General features: G+C 35.9%; 1 protein-coding gene across 1 annotated transcript in view; it reads left to right on the forward strand.

Moving 5' to 3' along the window:
- The window catches only part of Dcc (DCC netrin 1 receptor), a 961,067-nt gene that overhangs the window by 798,678 nt on the left and 144,833 nt on the right, over positions 1 to 17,556 (forward strand). The gene's annotated exons all lie outside the window — the stretch shown is intronic.

Below are 17,556 nucleotides of genomic sequence, written 5' to 3' on the forward strand. Positions count from 1 at the left end.
ACAGTAATGGTGGGCAGGAAGAGGAGGGACTAACTGAATATTAATGATTGGTTAATGGGCTGTCCATCAGGTGATGTCATGGAACTTCCTCTATGGGCGGAGACCACAGCCCCCCAAGGACCGGGTCTCTGGGGCCTCCGGCGCCATGATGGCACACATGTGCTCGCCCCCAGGGATGGGGGCTTCTCTTCTGGTTGAAGCTGGAAAGAGGCGGGACGGGCTAACTAGGCCGTCTTCTCTTAAAGGCACAGCCATCCTCGACAAATATCTAGTTAAATATTTTTAATATCCTGTTGTCCAATCTATGATGGGTGGTGTATAAATGAATAAATAAGTAGATAGTAAATATAGAGATGAATGGATAATGAGTCAGGTAAGTAAGTAAGCAGATAGATGATAGATAGATAGATAGATAGATAGATAGATAGATAGATAGATAGATAGACAGACAGACAGTGAGAATTAGCTATAGAAAAGTATCCTTTAGGAACTGATAATACAAAGGATAGAGTGATGTAAATCCAGCTGGGACAATGGCACTGTTAGGAAAACTGAGAAAAGATGATTAAATTTGAAATAAAAAGATACTTTACGACGAGGTTTAAACTGAGGCAAATTCTAAATCTGGCAAGATCATTTTTAGAACTAATTTTGAACATTAGTGATAATTAGACTTGCATTTTGAAGAGATTAAACCATAAACATGTATTAGCAGTGGGCAAGGCCAGGCAAATCAGTTAATTCAATATTAGACATAGGATATGAGAGATGCTGAGTTGTCTTTGGGTATAATTGACTCAAAATCCCACTCCCAACATATCTTCACCAGCAGTCCAGGGAAAATTCACAGATGTATGTATTTACTCATAGTAATTCTTGTTACAAGTCTACATATGTCTGGCATTCATTTAAGTATTAGGGGAAAGTAATCAGTGAGATCCCTAATCTCCAGGATTATAAATTCTATAGCAACTGGTAGTAGTAAATATGCTAATGAAAAATAAAGCAGGGTTGAGACTCAGAAGACTGGGGAATATTGTTTGAGATGGAAAGGAGGAGATCTCTTTGATTCGGTAGAATAGAGCCCAAGGGAGGATAGTAAGAGGCAAATGATCAAGGCATACAAGAGCCATCCTGAAAGATCAACAAAGTCAGAGTTCCTGAGATGAGAATCCAGGCGATGCTTGAGGTTGGCCAGTAGATCAGTGATGTAGAACCTAAAGTCATCTCACTTTGGTACAGAATGGAAGAGTGTTTAGGATAAGGTCTCCACCTATTTCATTTTTCTCATTTTACTTGAGAAATAATGTTTGAAGTGTATGTATCTGGGCTTTATCCTCCATCTACCTTTATGGAGCCTATATTATTAGTTCAAGAGGGGTAACTTAAACTAACACATTTCTCCAATTTGATCAAGGCAACTTGGAGCCACAAAACTAGACTCAAGTCTGGGTTCTGTGAGTTCAGGTTCAGTTCAGGTGATCAGAGTAAAGCCTCCACTAATCCCACAGCACTGGCCTGATGACAAAAGTCAGTGATTCAAGGCAAAAAATTCTAAGAAATGAGGTCATATCTTTTACCCAAACCTCAGGGGCTATATCTCTTACTGGAAAGAGTGAAAATAAATAGAGCAGAGGTGCTGGCGATCCTATAAAATATCCAGAAAGAATGAGATTCCGCACTTGACTTACGTGCTCTTTCTCCTGACTGAATGAGTCACAATCTAAGTGGAATCAAAATACAAAAATCACTGTTTAAGGTGCTACAGAATATCCCTTTAACTTCTTGCTTATTCATATCCATGCCTTTCTCTCCATCCATTTCATACAACTATTATAGTGAAGAATATGCATGCCATGTCTATGAGTTACTGTTGTAAAAAGTGCTTGATTTGGGTTTGATTGAATTCTCCTGTGATCTTGCCGTAAGGGCATCTCCTTTCTACAGAAATCATTCCTGCTTACATTTCCCTTATTTGAGTGTTGATGCATTATTAGGGAAAATAATTAAGAGCCGAGAGTGTACTTACTCATGGGGAATACAAATATGAAAATAATAAACTCTATGGATGCATAGCCAGATAATGGCTGTTCTGAGTAAGAAAGCTTTATGAAAACAAGTAGTATGCACCCAAGAAATTTTAGGGAAAAAGGTATTCTGACAAGTAGGATTATGAGATACATGAGAGACAGTATATAGACATTCTTCAAATGGCATGCCTTTAGGAGTATTATTTCTGGACATTGCACTGTTAGTTCAGAACACATTCTCAGTTATCCAGTTGTTACTGTTTTGCTCATCCATTATAATAATGTATTCTAACACATTTCAAATTGCACCTCCTCTCTCATTCTTCCACATCTTCATTTGGATGGTAATTGCTAAGACAATTCTTGTCCCTTCTCACAATATACACATTACCATTCTGAAAATAAAAGGTAAATAACAAAGCAAGTCCGTGGAGTAAATACTTCTTGCATATAATATTGTTATAGATGACGCTTTAAGCTTGTGTTTAAGAATGGAAACTAAAACACATTTCAGATAATTTAAATCTATAAAAATTGGAAGCCAGCAGGTTGCATTCATTCTACAAAGCAATGTCTCACTGTAAACATTAAAGAATTAATTGGATTGGTCCTAAAGCCTTCATACCTTACTGACCCATAAGCAGTTTCCACTGACACGTCCATAAAGTGATTTTGATTCTTCCCCCTTCTGCCTGGTTTTCTTCTTTGGACTGCACCATTTAATTATGAAAATGTGAGTGCTTGTTAGGAATTAAAGTATGGATAGATGGACAATCTACATAGTGTCATGAATTGCTCCAAAAAGTATACTAAGCATGTATACACACACACACACACACACACACACACACACACACACACACACACACAAATACATACCAGTTTAGCAAGGAATATTTTTGTCAAGTGTTTGTCTCACTTTAAGTTGTTTATTTAGATGCCTAAATGATCAAATTAACACATAAATGACTTCCACCACAGTTTTCCATGCAGATGTTGGAGAAACTTTGAATCCTAAGCTTTCAACTTAGAAATTTTTGCATAGAATTGCTCTGATTTTCCTCAAATCATGGGTAAGGAAACTTGATTTTGAAAACCATGAGAAAGGAGTGGCATTCTTTGCTGTAGCCAGAGAAATCTGGATAGAAGGGACCTGCAACATTGGCACTCCTTGCATGCAGGGTGTTACATAAGGCAGTCTCCCGACTCTACCTCGAATTTCTTTGCAAACCCAGAAGTGATCTATTCATAGCTGTAACTTCGAGCTCTGCCTGTCAGCTAAACTAAGGCAGCACTATTTACAGGTCATCAGAGGCAAGTCCCCACCTCTCCTTTGACTTCTGTTCCTTTTGCCGTCCCTGTTTGTTCTATGCAGAGTGAAGTTGAACAGTAACTGAAGAAATACCCCAACTCCTTATGGATTGCCCTTTTAATTAGAATGTTTTGTTAGAGTCATTATGAAGCCAAACTACACTTTGTTCAGAGTTCCCTGGAAAGCATAATCCTATTACTGACAGCTGGGAAGTTTTAAAATATTTATATTGTGCCTCAAATTTTTCAACTTTAAAAAAACCCCAAGATCATTAGAATTCCCCAAGGTTCTTCTGTAAATTCCTGGCACAAAGTAATGAGAGAATTTATGGTGAAGTTCAGGATATGTTCCCTCCAAGAAACTGAGCCCCAGGATCTGTTTGTGCTACTTGGGTTTCAAAATGAACAGGTAGAAATTGCTTTACACAATCAATAATGATATGACTTAAGACTAAATCTATACCCTTAAATGGAGCAGCTTAGCTAGCAAAAAATCAGCTTTGTAGAGGCTTCTAAAATACTAACATGATGCAGCAACAAAAGAAAGAAACTAAAGAAAGGAAGGAAAGAAGAAAATAAATCTCAGAGCTGCTCTAGTTTTTTGCCCCCAGGAAATAGGAATTAGCCCGATTATCTTGACGTGCTAATGGGAAGATCAGCTCACTGTATACTGATTTCACTGAGAATTGAGCCACAAAGACACTCCTGTGTTTTGGAACTAGCACAAGGTATGCCACCCTCACAGAACAAGCATTTGAAAATTAAAAGCTTAAAATATTAACCTTCTTTTCATAATAATGGTGTGATCGACGTTGATAAGACCACCTTGGATATTAAAACTGTCCTATCTAAAAGCCACTCTCAAAACATTGATCTCTCTGATGAATGAGACACAAGGAAAAGTATAAATTATTAATAAATCTGAAAAAAATGACAGGAAAGCAACAAAAAGGAATAAAATATATATGAGTTACAATAGGCTTAAGAGCCCCCTCTGCCAGACTTCCCCTCAAATGCATTACACACTAATTCTTGGCACCATTTCCTATGAGGACACGCTATCTTACATGGTAAAAGACTGAAGGTCTGGTAAAAGTTGGAGTCTCCAAATGTGGAGAAATATTAAAGTGAGAACAATTACTTTGTACAATGTATGCTAATAAGGAGCCTAGAGAACATTAGGTTTTAGTTCATTTCTTTAGATAATTATTAAGTCTGGTGTTATTTAATATGCTGTATATTTCTCATTCTTGTTTAATTTTCTTTAAATGTTCTCGACTCAGTGGAAATCCAATTTTTGAGCTTCTCATTTATAGTATCATTTTACCTTTGTTAACCTATTTCGTGCATAGTGCTCATCATTTTCATAACTTTTGGCCTTGAAATGATGTCAATATAAAACTAAAATGTAGCAGCAACATACATATTCTGGCTATGGAAATTTAATTGGTACAAATATGTCTGTCATGGTCAATGCTTCAAACATCAGATGACTTTTTTTCTTCTGGTCTGGGATTTGAACTGGGGGCCTCATGCTTGTTTTCACATGGCTGGTGCCCTACCGATTAAACCATGCTCCAGCCTTGCTTTTTGACGCTACATTTGAGATGGAATCCTACAGATGGCCAGATGGCTGCTCACTACGCTCCTCTGGACTTTAGCTTAGTGACTAGATAGAATTGTGTTCATGAGCCACAGTACCTACTTCAGATGGCTTTTTATTCTTCTGATAGCTGTACTAGTGGCTCTATCACTGGTCTACTTGGTGACTTAAATGAAAACTGTCCACATTAAGTGTATTAAATGCTCATCAAGGAAATGCAAATCAAAACAACACTGGGATTCCATCCCACTACAGTTAGAATGGCCAACATCCAGAATACAAATAGCCAGGATTGCTGTCAGGTAAATAAGGAAGGAAAGACACTAATAAAAACCATTGGAGTGAATGCAAATCAGGGCAAGCACTATGGAAAGCATTGTGGAGATTCCGCACCAAAAAACACCATATTTTCTTTTTTTGAAGATAGAGCTTTAAAAATTATGGCACTTAAAGAAATTTTATGAATGTGGTATGCAAACTAAAATTTTTTTGTGAAAAGAAACTGTGATCATATAGAGAAAAAATATATTTTGGAGGGTAAAGAAACTAGAAATATGCAAGGTGTAAAGAAGAAGCATTATAAACTAACCAGTTTCAAGAGTTTGGTTTTATTGTGTGTGTGTGTGTGTGAGTGTGTGTGTTAATTAAGAGATATATTTAATTTAGAATACAAGTTGTATTTAAGGGCAAACTTAGAATTTTAACAGGAGAAAAATATACTATGACTAGTGTCCCATCCAATACAGTAGGAAAAATATAATGAAAGAAAAATATTTTAGTCTGTCAAATGGTATCATTATAAAGAAAAAATAATGGTTCATGAAGGACAAACAGAAGATTAAAAAGGAATAGGAGAGAAGATGTAAGTGTTCATTATTATATTTAGCTATCATGTATAAGCTACAAATCAACACAAGTCTCATCGTCCAAAATCATCAAATTAGCATTCTGTTTTGACCATACTAGTAAATGTGTATTTGCAAACACTTGAACATATTTCTGTGTGTGTGCCAGTCCTGCATCCTGTGATTCAGGGTTTGGGGACTGTCACTGACAGAGCTTTTGTGTTCCAGGATAGGGCTCTGCCACTTGAGTCACAGCACCACTCCTAAATTTTGGGGGTTTAATTGGAAATACAAGTCTCACAAACTTTCTTGCCTGAGCTTGCTTTGAACAGCAATCCCCAGATCTTGGCCTTTTTAGTAGCTAGGTTACAGGTGTGCACTATTGGTACCACCTAAGCACTTGAACTTTTACATACCCTACCACTTGAGGAACATCTTCCATTATTTTTGTTTTGTTTTGAGAAAGGTTCTCACCCTTTCGTTTGCTCAGGCTTCAAACTAATGATGCTACTGACATTACCTCCCTACTATCATGCTGACAGGCATGTGTGACACCAGGCTTAGTTCAAATTATCACACACATACACATACACACACACACACACACACACACACACACACACACAAAGATAAATTATCATTTAAAAAACTTGGCATTCCTGGGCTGGGAATGTGGGTTAGTGGTAGAGTGCTTGCCTAGTACGCATGAAGCCATGGGTTCCATTCCTCAGTACCATATAAATAGAATAAGCTGGAAGTGGCTCAAGTGGTAGAGCACTAGCCTTGAGCAAAAAGAAGCCCAGGGAACAGTGCCCAGGCCCTGGGTTCAAGCCCAAGGACAGGCAAAAAAATATAGTACTCTTAACACCTTAAGTTCATATTCTCTGAGGTGTGTGTGTGTGTGTGTGTGTGTGTGTGTGTGTGTGTGTATGTATGTATGTATGTAAATGCATACAGGAACTTAATGTTTTAATGAATAAATGTATAGCATACATAATTAAAATATGATTACAAGTGCTATGCTATTTTAAAGCTTTTTTTTCCAATTATTTAATTTTAATTTTTGTAGATTGGGTTTTCCTAACATTTTGATCATATTAAAATTTCTTCAGGTACCCCCAAAGTTTAGCTTGCAAGCCTGTAAATTTGTTTTAGTTTCTTTGTTTTGTTTTGTTTTGCTAGTCCTAGGGCTTGAACTCAGGGTCTGAGCACCGTCTCTGAGCTTCTTCTGCTCAAGGCAAATGCTCTCCCACTTGAGTCACAGTGACACTGCTGGCCTTTTCCAAGTGGTTTATTGGAGATAAGTGTCTCATGGAGTTTCCTACTCAGGCTAGCTTGGAACCATGATCTTCAGATCTCAGCCTCCTAAGTAGCTGTGGTTACAGGTGTGAGCCACCAGTTCCCGCTTGCCTGTAGTTTTTATAGCATTTAAGCCTCTTAATTTTCCATTACTTATTTTATCAGCAGAACTGTTAGTTTCATATTTTGGTTCTCTGGAATATCCTAAAATGTTCTGACATCTGGTTTTATCCAGTTATTTCTCATAATGTCATTTAAGTTGTTAGTTTACTTTAACTATGATTGCTACATTTTTGCAGCCTGAAATTTATGTAGAAATGAATGTTATATCAGGGATTGTTAAGATATGTCTCTTAGAATTTGAATAAAATGAATTGAAATAACAGATGTACTTGACATATAGGAGAAACCTGATGACTGCTTTACCTCTTATATTAAAAATATTGAACAGCTTTATAAACCGATTTTTTTTTTCAAATTTTTATTATCAAACTGATGTACAGAGAGGTTCCAGTTTCATACGTTAGGCATTGAATACATTTCTTGTACTGTTTGTTACCTTGTCCCTCATACCCCCTCCCTCCTCCCCCTTTCCCTTCCCCCCAACCCCCCGAGGTGTTCAGTTCATTTACACCAAACAGTTTTGCAAGTATTGCTTTTATAGTTTTTTCTTTTTTTACCCTGTGTCTCTCAATTTTGGTATTCCCTTTCAATTTCCTACTTCTAATACCAGTATACACGGTTTCCAATATACTCAAGATTACAGAGATAGTGTAGGTACAACCACAGGAAGGTGATACAAGAACATCATCAATAATAGAAGCTACAGATACACATGGGACGTTGAAAGTAGTTACAACTGTGATATAACAATCATTATAAACCAATTTTTAAAAATTTTCACAAAATCAGACATTATATTTAAAAGGTACTTCAGTAGATTTTTTCAAACAAGTCTATGACAAGCCATTGAACTGCATCTAAATAAAAAATTTCAATCAGAAGTAAAAAATAAGGTTTGGATAATACAAGATAGAAAGGAATATGCTCTTGAAATTGAAATTAATGTTAACATAGTATTTGGAGAGTGTAAGTGCCATGTCATAAAATGGATTTTTTTTCTCATGGATTTTTTTTCTTCTGGTCCTGGCTTCAAATTGTGATCTTCAGTTCTCAGCCTCCAGAGTAACTAGCATTACAGGCGTGTGGTACCAGCACCTGCTATCTCATAGATGTTTTGATAGGAGCCACTTATGGTCATATATGTTCCTCACTGAAAGAACACACTGGAGAACCTATGGAATAATACTGAAGTGTTCTTTTGTCAGTCAAGTGGATTCATCTTATAAAAGAAGTGAAGGAGGCAAAGACAAATTAATTCTTGAATGCAATTTAAAGTCTTCAGTCCTTGGGTTAGTACTATTTGGACTCTCAGGACTGTGGTGTACAAAGGCTGATTCCTATTATTTATTTGGGGACAAATATTCCAATATTCTCATTAAAATATTAAAAGGTAATCATGGAAACTTTTTAATTTTCTCATAGAACACCTTCCTCTGACTTGGCTTGGTGGACATAAGTTACCACTTATGACATAATTCACAAACAGGAGTGTGATGGGTTTGAGAGACTTAAGAGCTAGATTTGAACCATCTTCATTCACCATAATGTGATTTTCAACAAGTAACTTTGATTCCTCAAGCCCTGAGATTCTTCATCCATAAAGAAAATGAAAGAAGAGCATGCATCTCTGTAGGTGTTTGTGAGAATTTATTAAGACAATCACAGCAGAGAGCCTGGTAATAACTTGCTGATTTGTGTGATTTTGATCAAGTAGATGTCAGACTTTGACCCTAGTTCTTTTGGAGAGTGAAATACTCCTCATGTTAGGCCATGAAGCATCTCCTTGTTCACACTGATAAAGTTTTATCTGCATTAAAGGGAATAGTTTTACTCACTTCTGGTATAAAAGAGGGCAACAATCTTACAAAAAAACAAGTATCTAATTAAGGAACCATTTTGAAGAATGTCTTACCATTATATATCATTAGATGTGGAATGACATTTTGTAGAATTAGTCATTAACCGTATTTTGTGTGCGCTGGTCTTGGGTCTTGCACTCAGATTGTGGGCACTGTCCTTGAGCTTTGTTTGCTCAAGGCTAGCACTCTGCCACTTGAGCCACAGTGCCACTTTAGGCTTTTTCTGACTAGTTTATTGAAAATAAGAGTCTCATGGACTTTCCTTCCCAAGGCTGTCTTCTGAACAGGATCCTGAGATCTCAACCTCCCAAGTAGCTAGGATTACAGGTGTGAGCCATTGGCACTTGGCAGTTATTAACATTTTTAAAAAATTAATAAAAATGTTTAAAAACATTCAGAATTTTATGTGCTTTTTGAGAAACAAAGAATAATCAGCATGCTACATAGTGAAATGCTAAATGTGTTTTCTTTAAGAACCCAACAGGCCTGAAAAGTTACCTAATATTTCTGTTACTCAAAGCAATATAGTGCTTTTTTGCAAGGAAAAGTTTTATTATTTTTACACGTGATATGATTATGTATTTGGAAATTCCAATAAAACTATGTTAAGATGCAATTAAAGTAATCATAACTGTTAATAAGATAGTTTAATTCTCAAACTACATGTAGAACAATATTGCTTTTTATAAAAGAAAAAATTAGAATAAAATTGAAAGAAGTACATTTACAAAGCCACTTATATTATAACTACTAAGACAAATTTAACATGATGTAAGGAAATATATTTAAAATTTTTATTTTAAGATATAGGATAAGATTGGAATATGTAAAAGAGATATATATGTAGTGAATAGGAAATATAAATATCATATAAATTTTAGTTTTTCTCAAGTTAATAATTAGTTTAACACAATTCCAATTAGATTGAACTTCAGACAATAAAATATAAAAATTACATGAAACTTTGAAGAAATACAATTAACATTTTCTATCAAGCATGATTGAAAATCAATATATTACAGCCAGGCCTAGGAATACATAACTAAATTAGAGTAACAGAAGACATAAGCATTTCTTGCTATTTTGACAAATGACTAGAAAATGAGGTTGGCATGTCAACTATTAAGATTTTTCACTAAAGAGTGCAAGACCATTGCCACTACTCTGGGTAGCACATATTTTTTTCTCTGACATCAAACAAGTTGATTCTGGTGATTCATTGGTTGTCGATTCTGGTGATAGAATTTGAAGGCAGAGGAGCATGACCTACTCTGCCTATCTTCTGAGTAGTGTTGGAATTCATCCTCTCTATTCATTTCCACCAACATGTTGAGGTCATCATTGTTTGTCACCTGAACATAGATTTATACCTATTCTTGTGACACCGGTTATAGCTCCCAGTCATCTGGGCTCCAAAGTGTTACCAAAGTGATGATTCAGAGTGAGAGTTGAAGATGTCATTACATTCCTACCCTCCTACCCTCTCCTCAGCTTTACCTTGGATGTTCCATCATGTCTCCTATCCTAACCTTCCCTACAGGTGCATTACTTCATCTGCAGCTTGTCTCAAGCTTTTGGCCTCTATGTACCCTCTGCCACAGAGTCATTCCTCACATATTTCATGCCTACTGGTCCTGCAGAATTCATGAAATGCCCTCCACCTTTACCTCCACCCAACGAATTTCATTCAGATGTCTGTCATCGAAACCTTCGTAGCAGTTTTAGTATACTCTATCTTTGAGCTGTCATATTTCTCAGTAGATGATAACTGAGGACCCTACTTTGTCTTGAACTTCTCAGTTTTGCCACAGTGCTTGTTAGATTGGAGACACTCAATTAATATTGAGTAGATGGGTGACACTATCAACAGTCTTCACTGGATATTTATGTGAAATGCATGTGACACATGCAGATTCACTTTTCGCTGATTTCACAGATAAATGCGGTCTATACATATCTGTTTGCTTCTTTGCTATGTCTTTTCCATTATTATAGGAATGCACCCATTCCTCTTGCCTTAGAAATTAAGAAGATCTGGTTTTCTCCAAAGTAATTCATCTCAATATCTTAAAGATATGGTTGGTGTTTTTGTACATTCTGGAGCAAGATAATAAGCTTATGGTTTTGAGAGTTTAGAACTTGAGTATAGTTAAAGAAGAAAAAGAGCCTGAAAAAAATCTTTTAGTACATGATTCGTCAAGAAGAACCCCCCCGACACATACTCACAAATTCAGAATGAGGTTTATAATTTACAAATATCTAGAGATTATTTGTTTCAAATTAAATGATCAAACACATTATGTTAGGAGCATACAGGTTCTAGTGAGGATTTATAGTATCTGAAAATCATTTCCATAGTGAAACCAGACTCCTGAACAGTGGTGGGCTTCTGTCCACAATGATTCTAGAAAGCCACATCGTAAGTATTTATTCTAACCATCCTGCTTAGAGTCTCTCATTATTCAGGAACTCAGAAATTTCTCAGTAATATAACGTTCTTTGTGCTTTATAAGATGTTTCGGTTAGCATGCCTACCTGCTGCCCTAGATAGGGATTTTTACTTCCTGCTGTTTCGTTAGGACTTGACAGGTGGTGTCCATGTTTGTCCAGCTTTCGGTCTAAACAAGGGCTGATTTAATCTGAAATGGGGAATTTGTGGTTTGCTTAGTTAAGCATCACAAAAGTTAAGAATTTTGTTTAAATTTAAGCTAGAGGCATCTCATTGAAGCTTGTGATGGAATATCTTGTTTCTCCCTTTCTTTATTTCCCATTGATTTACCATATGATGTGATAAATGAGGCAATATTTAATACATGTCAAACATGCATTATGCATACGATGCAGAATGTGTATATAAACAAATTTTCATCATTATTGTCATAAAAGAAAACAGGTTACAAAAACCCACATAGTTTTAAATTTTATAATGCTGGAAATAAAGACATAAAGATTACATAGAAAGATATATATTTGCCAAGGGAAAAAAATTAAATTCCCAGGTTAAAATGACTAAGGCGGGTTTAAAGAGAAGGCTGATTCCAGTGGATAAACATGAGGAAAACTGGAGGACAATGGAACAATTCTGAATCCTGATGGACATGATACTTAATTTTATATGTTCCTCTGAACACATTGAGTGAGTACCACTGAGCCCATTGTGGTACTTATAAACTGTAAAAGATATTAATACTGAGAAAAACCATATGAATAGAATGGTTTAAAAAAGTGGAATAGAGTTCATTGGTGAATGAGAGAGGCCACCCATTACCATTAAAATAGAAGGAATGTTGTGGAGTTGGTAGCCTAAGGGAGACCAAGCCAACTGTTGGATTCAGTCACTGTCAATACAAGTAGACACATTAGTATGCATCAGGCCTGCCTGAGAAGACAAGGATGAGTATATCAGTTACTTTATGTAATTTGCTGTAAAGAAATACAGACTGTTAAGAACTGGAACAGAACTCTAACAAAATGCCCCATAAAAATGCAATGCACTAAGCGGAGAACAAATATGTGAGTATTTATTTGTCAAAAGTACCTGCTTTCTGACGGCACTTGCCAGTGCCAAGAGCAGCAGACAGTAGAGAGCAAATCATTTTCATTGAAAAAAAAAACAACAGAAACAAATCTTCTCAGCTGCTGAGAGGAAAAAAAGAGGTCTATGAACTATATATTCATTGCATTTCATTTCTATATCGTTCTTTCCTTTCCCCTGTCTAAATTCTTATCTGTGATCTCTCTGTCATCTAATCTCTATCTATGTATCTATGTATCTATCTACATCATTTCATAAGAAACACACATCCTGTTGCCAAAATTTTTTAGCACTTTGTGCCAGGAACTGTTCTATTTACTGCAGTTATAGAACTTAGGACAGAAGATGAGACCCAGAGTAACAGAATAATCACATTATATAGGTAAAAAAAATAATTGGTACTAAGTCCTATAGGAAATAATTGAGAGGAGGCTAGGAATGGTGAAGAGAGGGTTATAATTTTAAATATGGTTGTAAAGGAAGCCTACAATGAAAAAACTGACAACAATCTTGATGCAGTAGGACAGGCACTAGTCACTCAGAAAGTGAAAAAGCATCTCTATGCTCCCTTTCTTTTGCTTCACCATCCCTGTGGCCAGTAGGTACCTGGTATTTCTGAGAAGCAGCGGAGTATCCATTGTGAAGCAACTGGCTAAAATAAAGTCACAACAGTTACAGGAGGCAAGGTCAGAGAGGTAAAGGAGAGGAGGCCCAGATCACAATTGGTCTTTTGTTCCATCTTTCATTGTGGTATACAACAGTGAGCAGAACATGAGAAGGACAGCAACATGATATTATTTGTATTCTACTTATTTATACACATACACTATACTTAGATTAAGTACCACTTATAGGTTAATGACTTCCACATTGACATCTCTAAGCATGAGCTTTCTCCAGTTCCCCACACTTATATACCCAACTTCCTCAAGACCCTTGGACCCCTGTGGAGTCCTTGAAATTAACATGACTCAAAGTGAATACAACTAGTGATCCTTTTCTCAGTGCATCCTCTTCTGGTTGCCCAAGCCAACGGCCTGAGAATGATAACTAAATCTTTACTCAAGCTGCTAGCAACCTATTGTCCTCATGCTCCAAAATCTCTCCACTTTGCTTCTTCACTGGTCACTCAGCAGTGATAAAGCATCTCTGTGGTCCCCTTTTCTTTCTTTCCCATCCTGAAATATCCTTTCCTCTAAAAAATAAGTAATTAGTAAAAATAACTTTTCTTACTCTTCATAGAAAAAAAACTGATTCAAGATCGTCTCATGATTTAAATAAAATTATTTACCTTGATTTGTCATAATTAGTGGAACTTGAATTCTGGGTCTTGATTTCTTTTTATGATTGTGTTTTAAGATCTACCATGAAATTTACTATCTTAACCATTTTTAAGTGACATTAATTGTGTTCACATTGTTATGAACTACAACCACTACACATTTCCAGGATGCTTTTCATTTCGCAAACCTGAAAGGATATACTCGTTAAGCAATAACTTCCCATTCCTTTCATCTCTATTTGTTGTCCCTTAAAACTCTGCTTTGAGTTTACCTGTATTGAGTGTTTCATATCAATGGATTCATACAGTTTGGGGCCTTTTGTTGCTTGTTTATTTGGCTTTTTTTTTTTATTAGTTCACAGGACTAATCTACTAACCTTTCAAGGATAAAATATTATTTCATTGCATTAATATATTATATTTGTTTATCCATTCATCTGTCGCTACATACTGGGATTCTTTCACTGTTTTTTCAAGTGTACTTAATGCTCCTGTGAATATGAGTGTACAAACACATGTCTGAGTTCTTTCTATGGTTTCTTCTGTATACATACTAAGGAGATGAATTACACGATCATATGGTAGATTTTAATTTTTTTTTGAGGAGTAACTACACTTCTTTCTATAGCAATAGTACCATTTTATACACTGGCTGGCTGACTCTTCTTACCTTCTTATTTTTATCTCCCATTTACATGGAAGATAAATGACTTCCTTTGGTTTCTTTAAATACCAAGTTCATTCTAGCAGTAGATCTACCCCTTGCCTTCAACTCTTCCACCTTTGACATTTATAAAGTTGGCTTTTTATGATCTAAGAGGGGAGGCTTACTACGTAAGTCATTTGTCAAGTTCTTAGGATTTCCTTTTATTTTCCTCCCCAGCAAAGTACCAAAAACCTTGACTGGACTGTAAGACATGCACAGTAATCATTGAAAAATCGTAAAAATTCATTTGTTAAATTGTCTAGGATACTACATGGGAACATTAATCATTAGTGGAAAACTGTAACCATCAGACAAAGGATAGAATACATTTTTTTTAGAACAAAGTAAAACTGAAGATCCACAAATCCATATTGTCATCAAGCATGGGGAGTTGTGGGAGATGGGGGAAGCATACAAATGAAAAGGCACTGGAGGAGCATTTGAGAAGGTCCTGATGGGACTAATCTTCCAAAATTGTGAGAAAGATAATAAGAAGGTATACAGGATGAATAAAAAAGTAATAAGATGGTGAATGTGACCACATATTATATGTAATATTATATATGTTATATATATATGTGAGTGTGTGTGTGTTGGGTACATACATGGCATATATATATATACACACATGTGTGTGCCAATAAGTTCTCTCACATTGTAAAATGTATACCAGCTAATAAAATTGTGTGGGAAGAGAAATGGCACTTAACCTAAACATTTTCGACCATTTAGATGCCAGTGGAAGTTTAGGTATGATTAGCTTGGGTATTGTAGGCCAAATGTAATCCCTTTGGTTTAAAATTACTTCAATAATTCCATGGTATGCCTCTACGAATTACATGTACACACTCCTTAGTTCTGATCCTTGTAAAAATTTTCAGGTACTTCCGAGCATCAGTGTTCAGTTTCAGATCCAAAATAAAGTGTACTCATGTCACATGCTTCTCACAGAAAAATTACTAAATTGATGTTTTATGGCTCATTTTAGTAATAACCATTTTCATAACCCATAAGGTCATCTGTATTAGAAAAAACTCACTTAGGTAGCATAAAAGTAAAATTGTGATTTTTGTCTCTATATTAAAAAGTGACTGGGTGGACATGAATTGATCATTTTGGATGATGGACAATCTCCTGGCCTACTTACCATTCTGATGAGGCCATATATTATGGATAACTTAATTCTAATGTTGCCTTGAAAGGTGCTGTCCTTTGGGGCCTTGAGCTTAATCGTGTGGCAAACGCCCACTGAATATGTAAATGGAGAAGCAGCATATATTCTCATGCATTAATACTCTTACTTTTTATAATGTTAAAAATGTATTGGGGCTGGGGATATGGCCTAGTGGCGAGAGAGCTTGCCTCATATACATGAGGCCCTGGGTTCGATTCCCCAGCACCACATATACAGAAAATGGCCAGAAGTGGCGCTGTGGCTCAAGTGGCAGAGTGCTAGCCTTGAGCAAAAAGGAAGCCAGGGACAGTGCTCAGGCCCTGAGTCCAAGGCCCAGGACTGGCCAAAAAAAAAAAAAAAATTGTATTGAGGTAGGCATCTAGGATGAAAGCTATTGTTATGAAAAGTGGAGAATATAAGGAATATTGGTTACTTTTCTTCTTCAATATTTAGTTGGTATACCCATTGCCATAGTACAGTTATACCCCGATGGCTTAAACTTCTGTTTGTACTAACTTAACCAGCTTACAAGAGATTTAATCTATAGTTTTCAGAGATATGAGGGAAACCTTTTTGTTCTGAGAATATGTTAAGTTTTTTTTCCTTTGGTTGTAAAGAATGTTGAATAAATTCAAATGGTTGTACTTTCATCTTACTTTTAAAGTCAGTGTTGAAAAATCTGAAGATCACTTGGTTAGTTTCTTTAATATAAAATTGTGTCTATTTCTTGGTTTTCTAATATTTATTGCAAATTTTCAAGTATGTTAAACTGAATTGATTGTAGAGCTTACTACATTTCAAGAGCACTGGCAGACTGCAGCAATAGCTTTGAAAAATACTAATCCATCCCCTTCATCTCTTTTATGACTTATTTAGGGTTTATAGTGGAAAATACTTCACCAACATCGTGTTTCTGCTATAAATGTTTATATCCACATTTTGACAGGTACTTTTTTATGAGGCCTTTGCATATTATATCACAAGCTTCTTTAAGGACCCACAATAATACCTTTTCCTTCTTACTCACAAAGGGACATCATTAGAACAATAAAAGTAGTTTGCGAAAGTTCTGTAGAAATATCATCTTTAGAGAATTTTAATAGCTACGGTATGGAATACCAACTTTAATAATGTTAATGAAAGATATACTTCCGTCTACTATATATGTTAGAAATTTGCATGTTGCATATAGATAAAGTCAATAGAGTATTCTTTCAACTTTTTTCACTAAATTGCAAAGGAAAAGCAACCATAATACTTACTTTAATAGCAATATATTTTGCACAAATGCATTAAACAGTCATTCCTGTGTCCTAATCATGATGAACAGAGCATGGCCCACTAAGCTGCTCACCTTGACCATTTCTTATGAAAAACTGGTAAATTTATTTTCAAATTATAATAAGTAGCTGTTGGGCTAGACAGTTGCATGTCTTATTTCCCTTTTTCTTATTTGCTTAATTAGGCCATTATTATTGGTAACTCAGAGGAATTACATGAAAACAAGGAAAGCTCTATTGAGATAAAGATGTATGCTGTCACAATGCCTTGGGAGTGGAACGGAGTACATCTTGATACATAAGCACACAAGCGGCGATGATACCCACTAGACACCATGTTGAAAAGGAACTATACAACTTGTGGGGGCAGCGGGATAGGAGGGAAACTCAGGGAGAAAATGAGGGGAGAGGTGACACTGCTCTTCAAGGTCACATTCCTAAAAAAAAAAATTATAAGACTAGTTTTTGACTTTTCATCTAAAGTGGGATTCTTTTTATTATTTTAATCT

Source organism: Perognathus longimembris, chromosome 15 (assembly GCF_023159225.1).
Source record: "Perognathus longimembris pacificus isolate PPM17 chromosome 15, ASM2315922v1, whole genome shotgun sequence".
In the NCBI taxonomy this organism is placed as follows: Eukaryota; Metazoa; Chordata; class Mammalia; order Rodentia; family Heteromyidae; genus Perognathus; species Perognathus longimembris.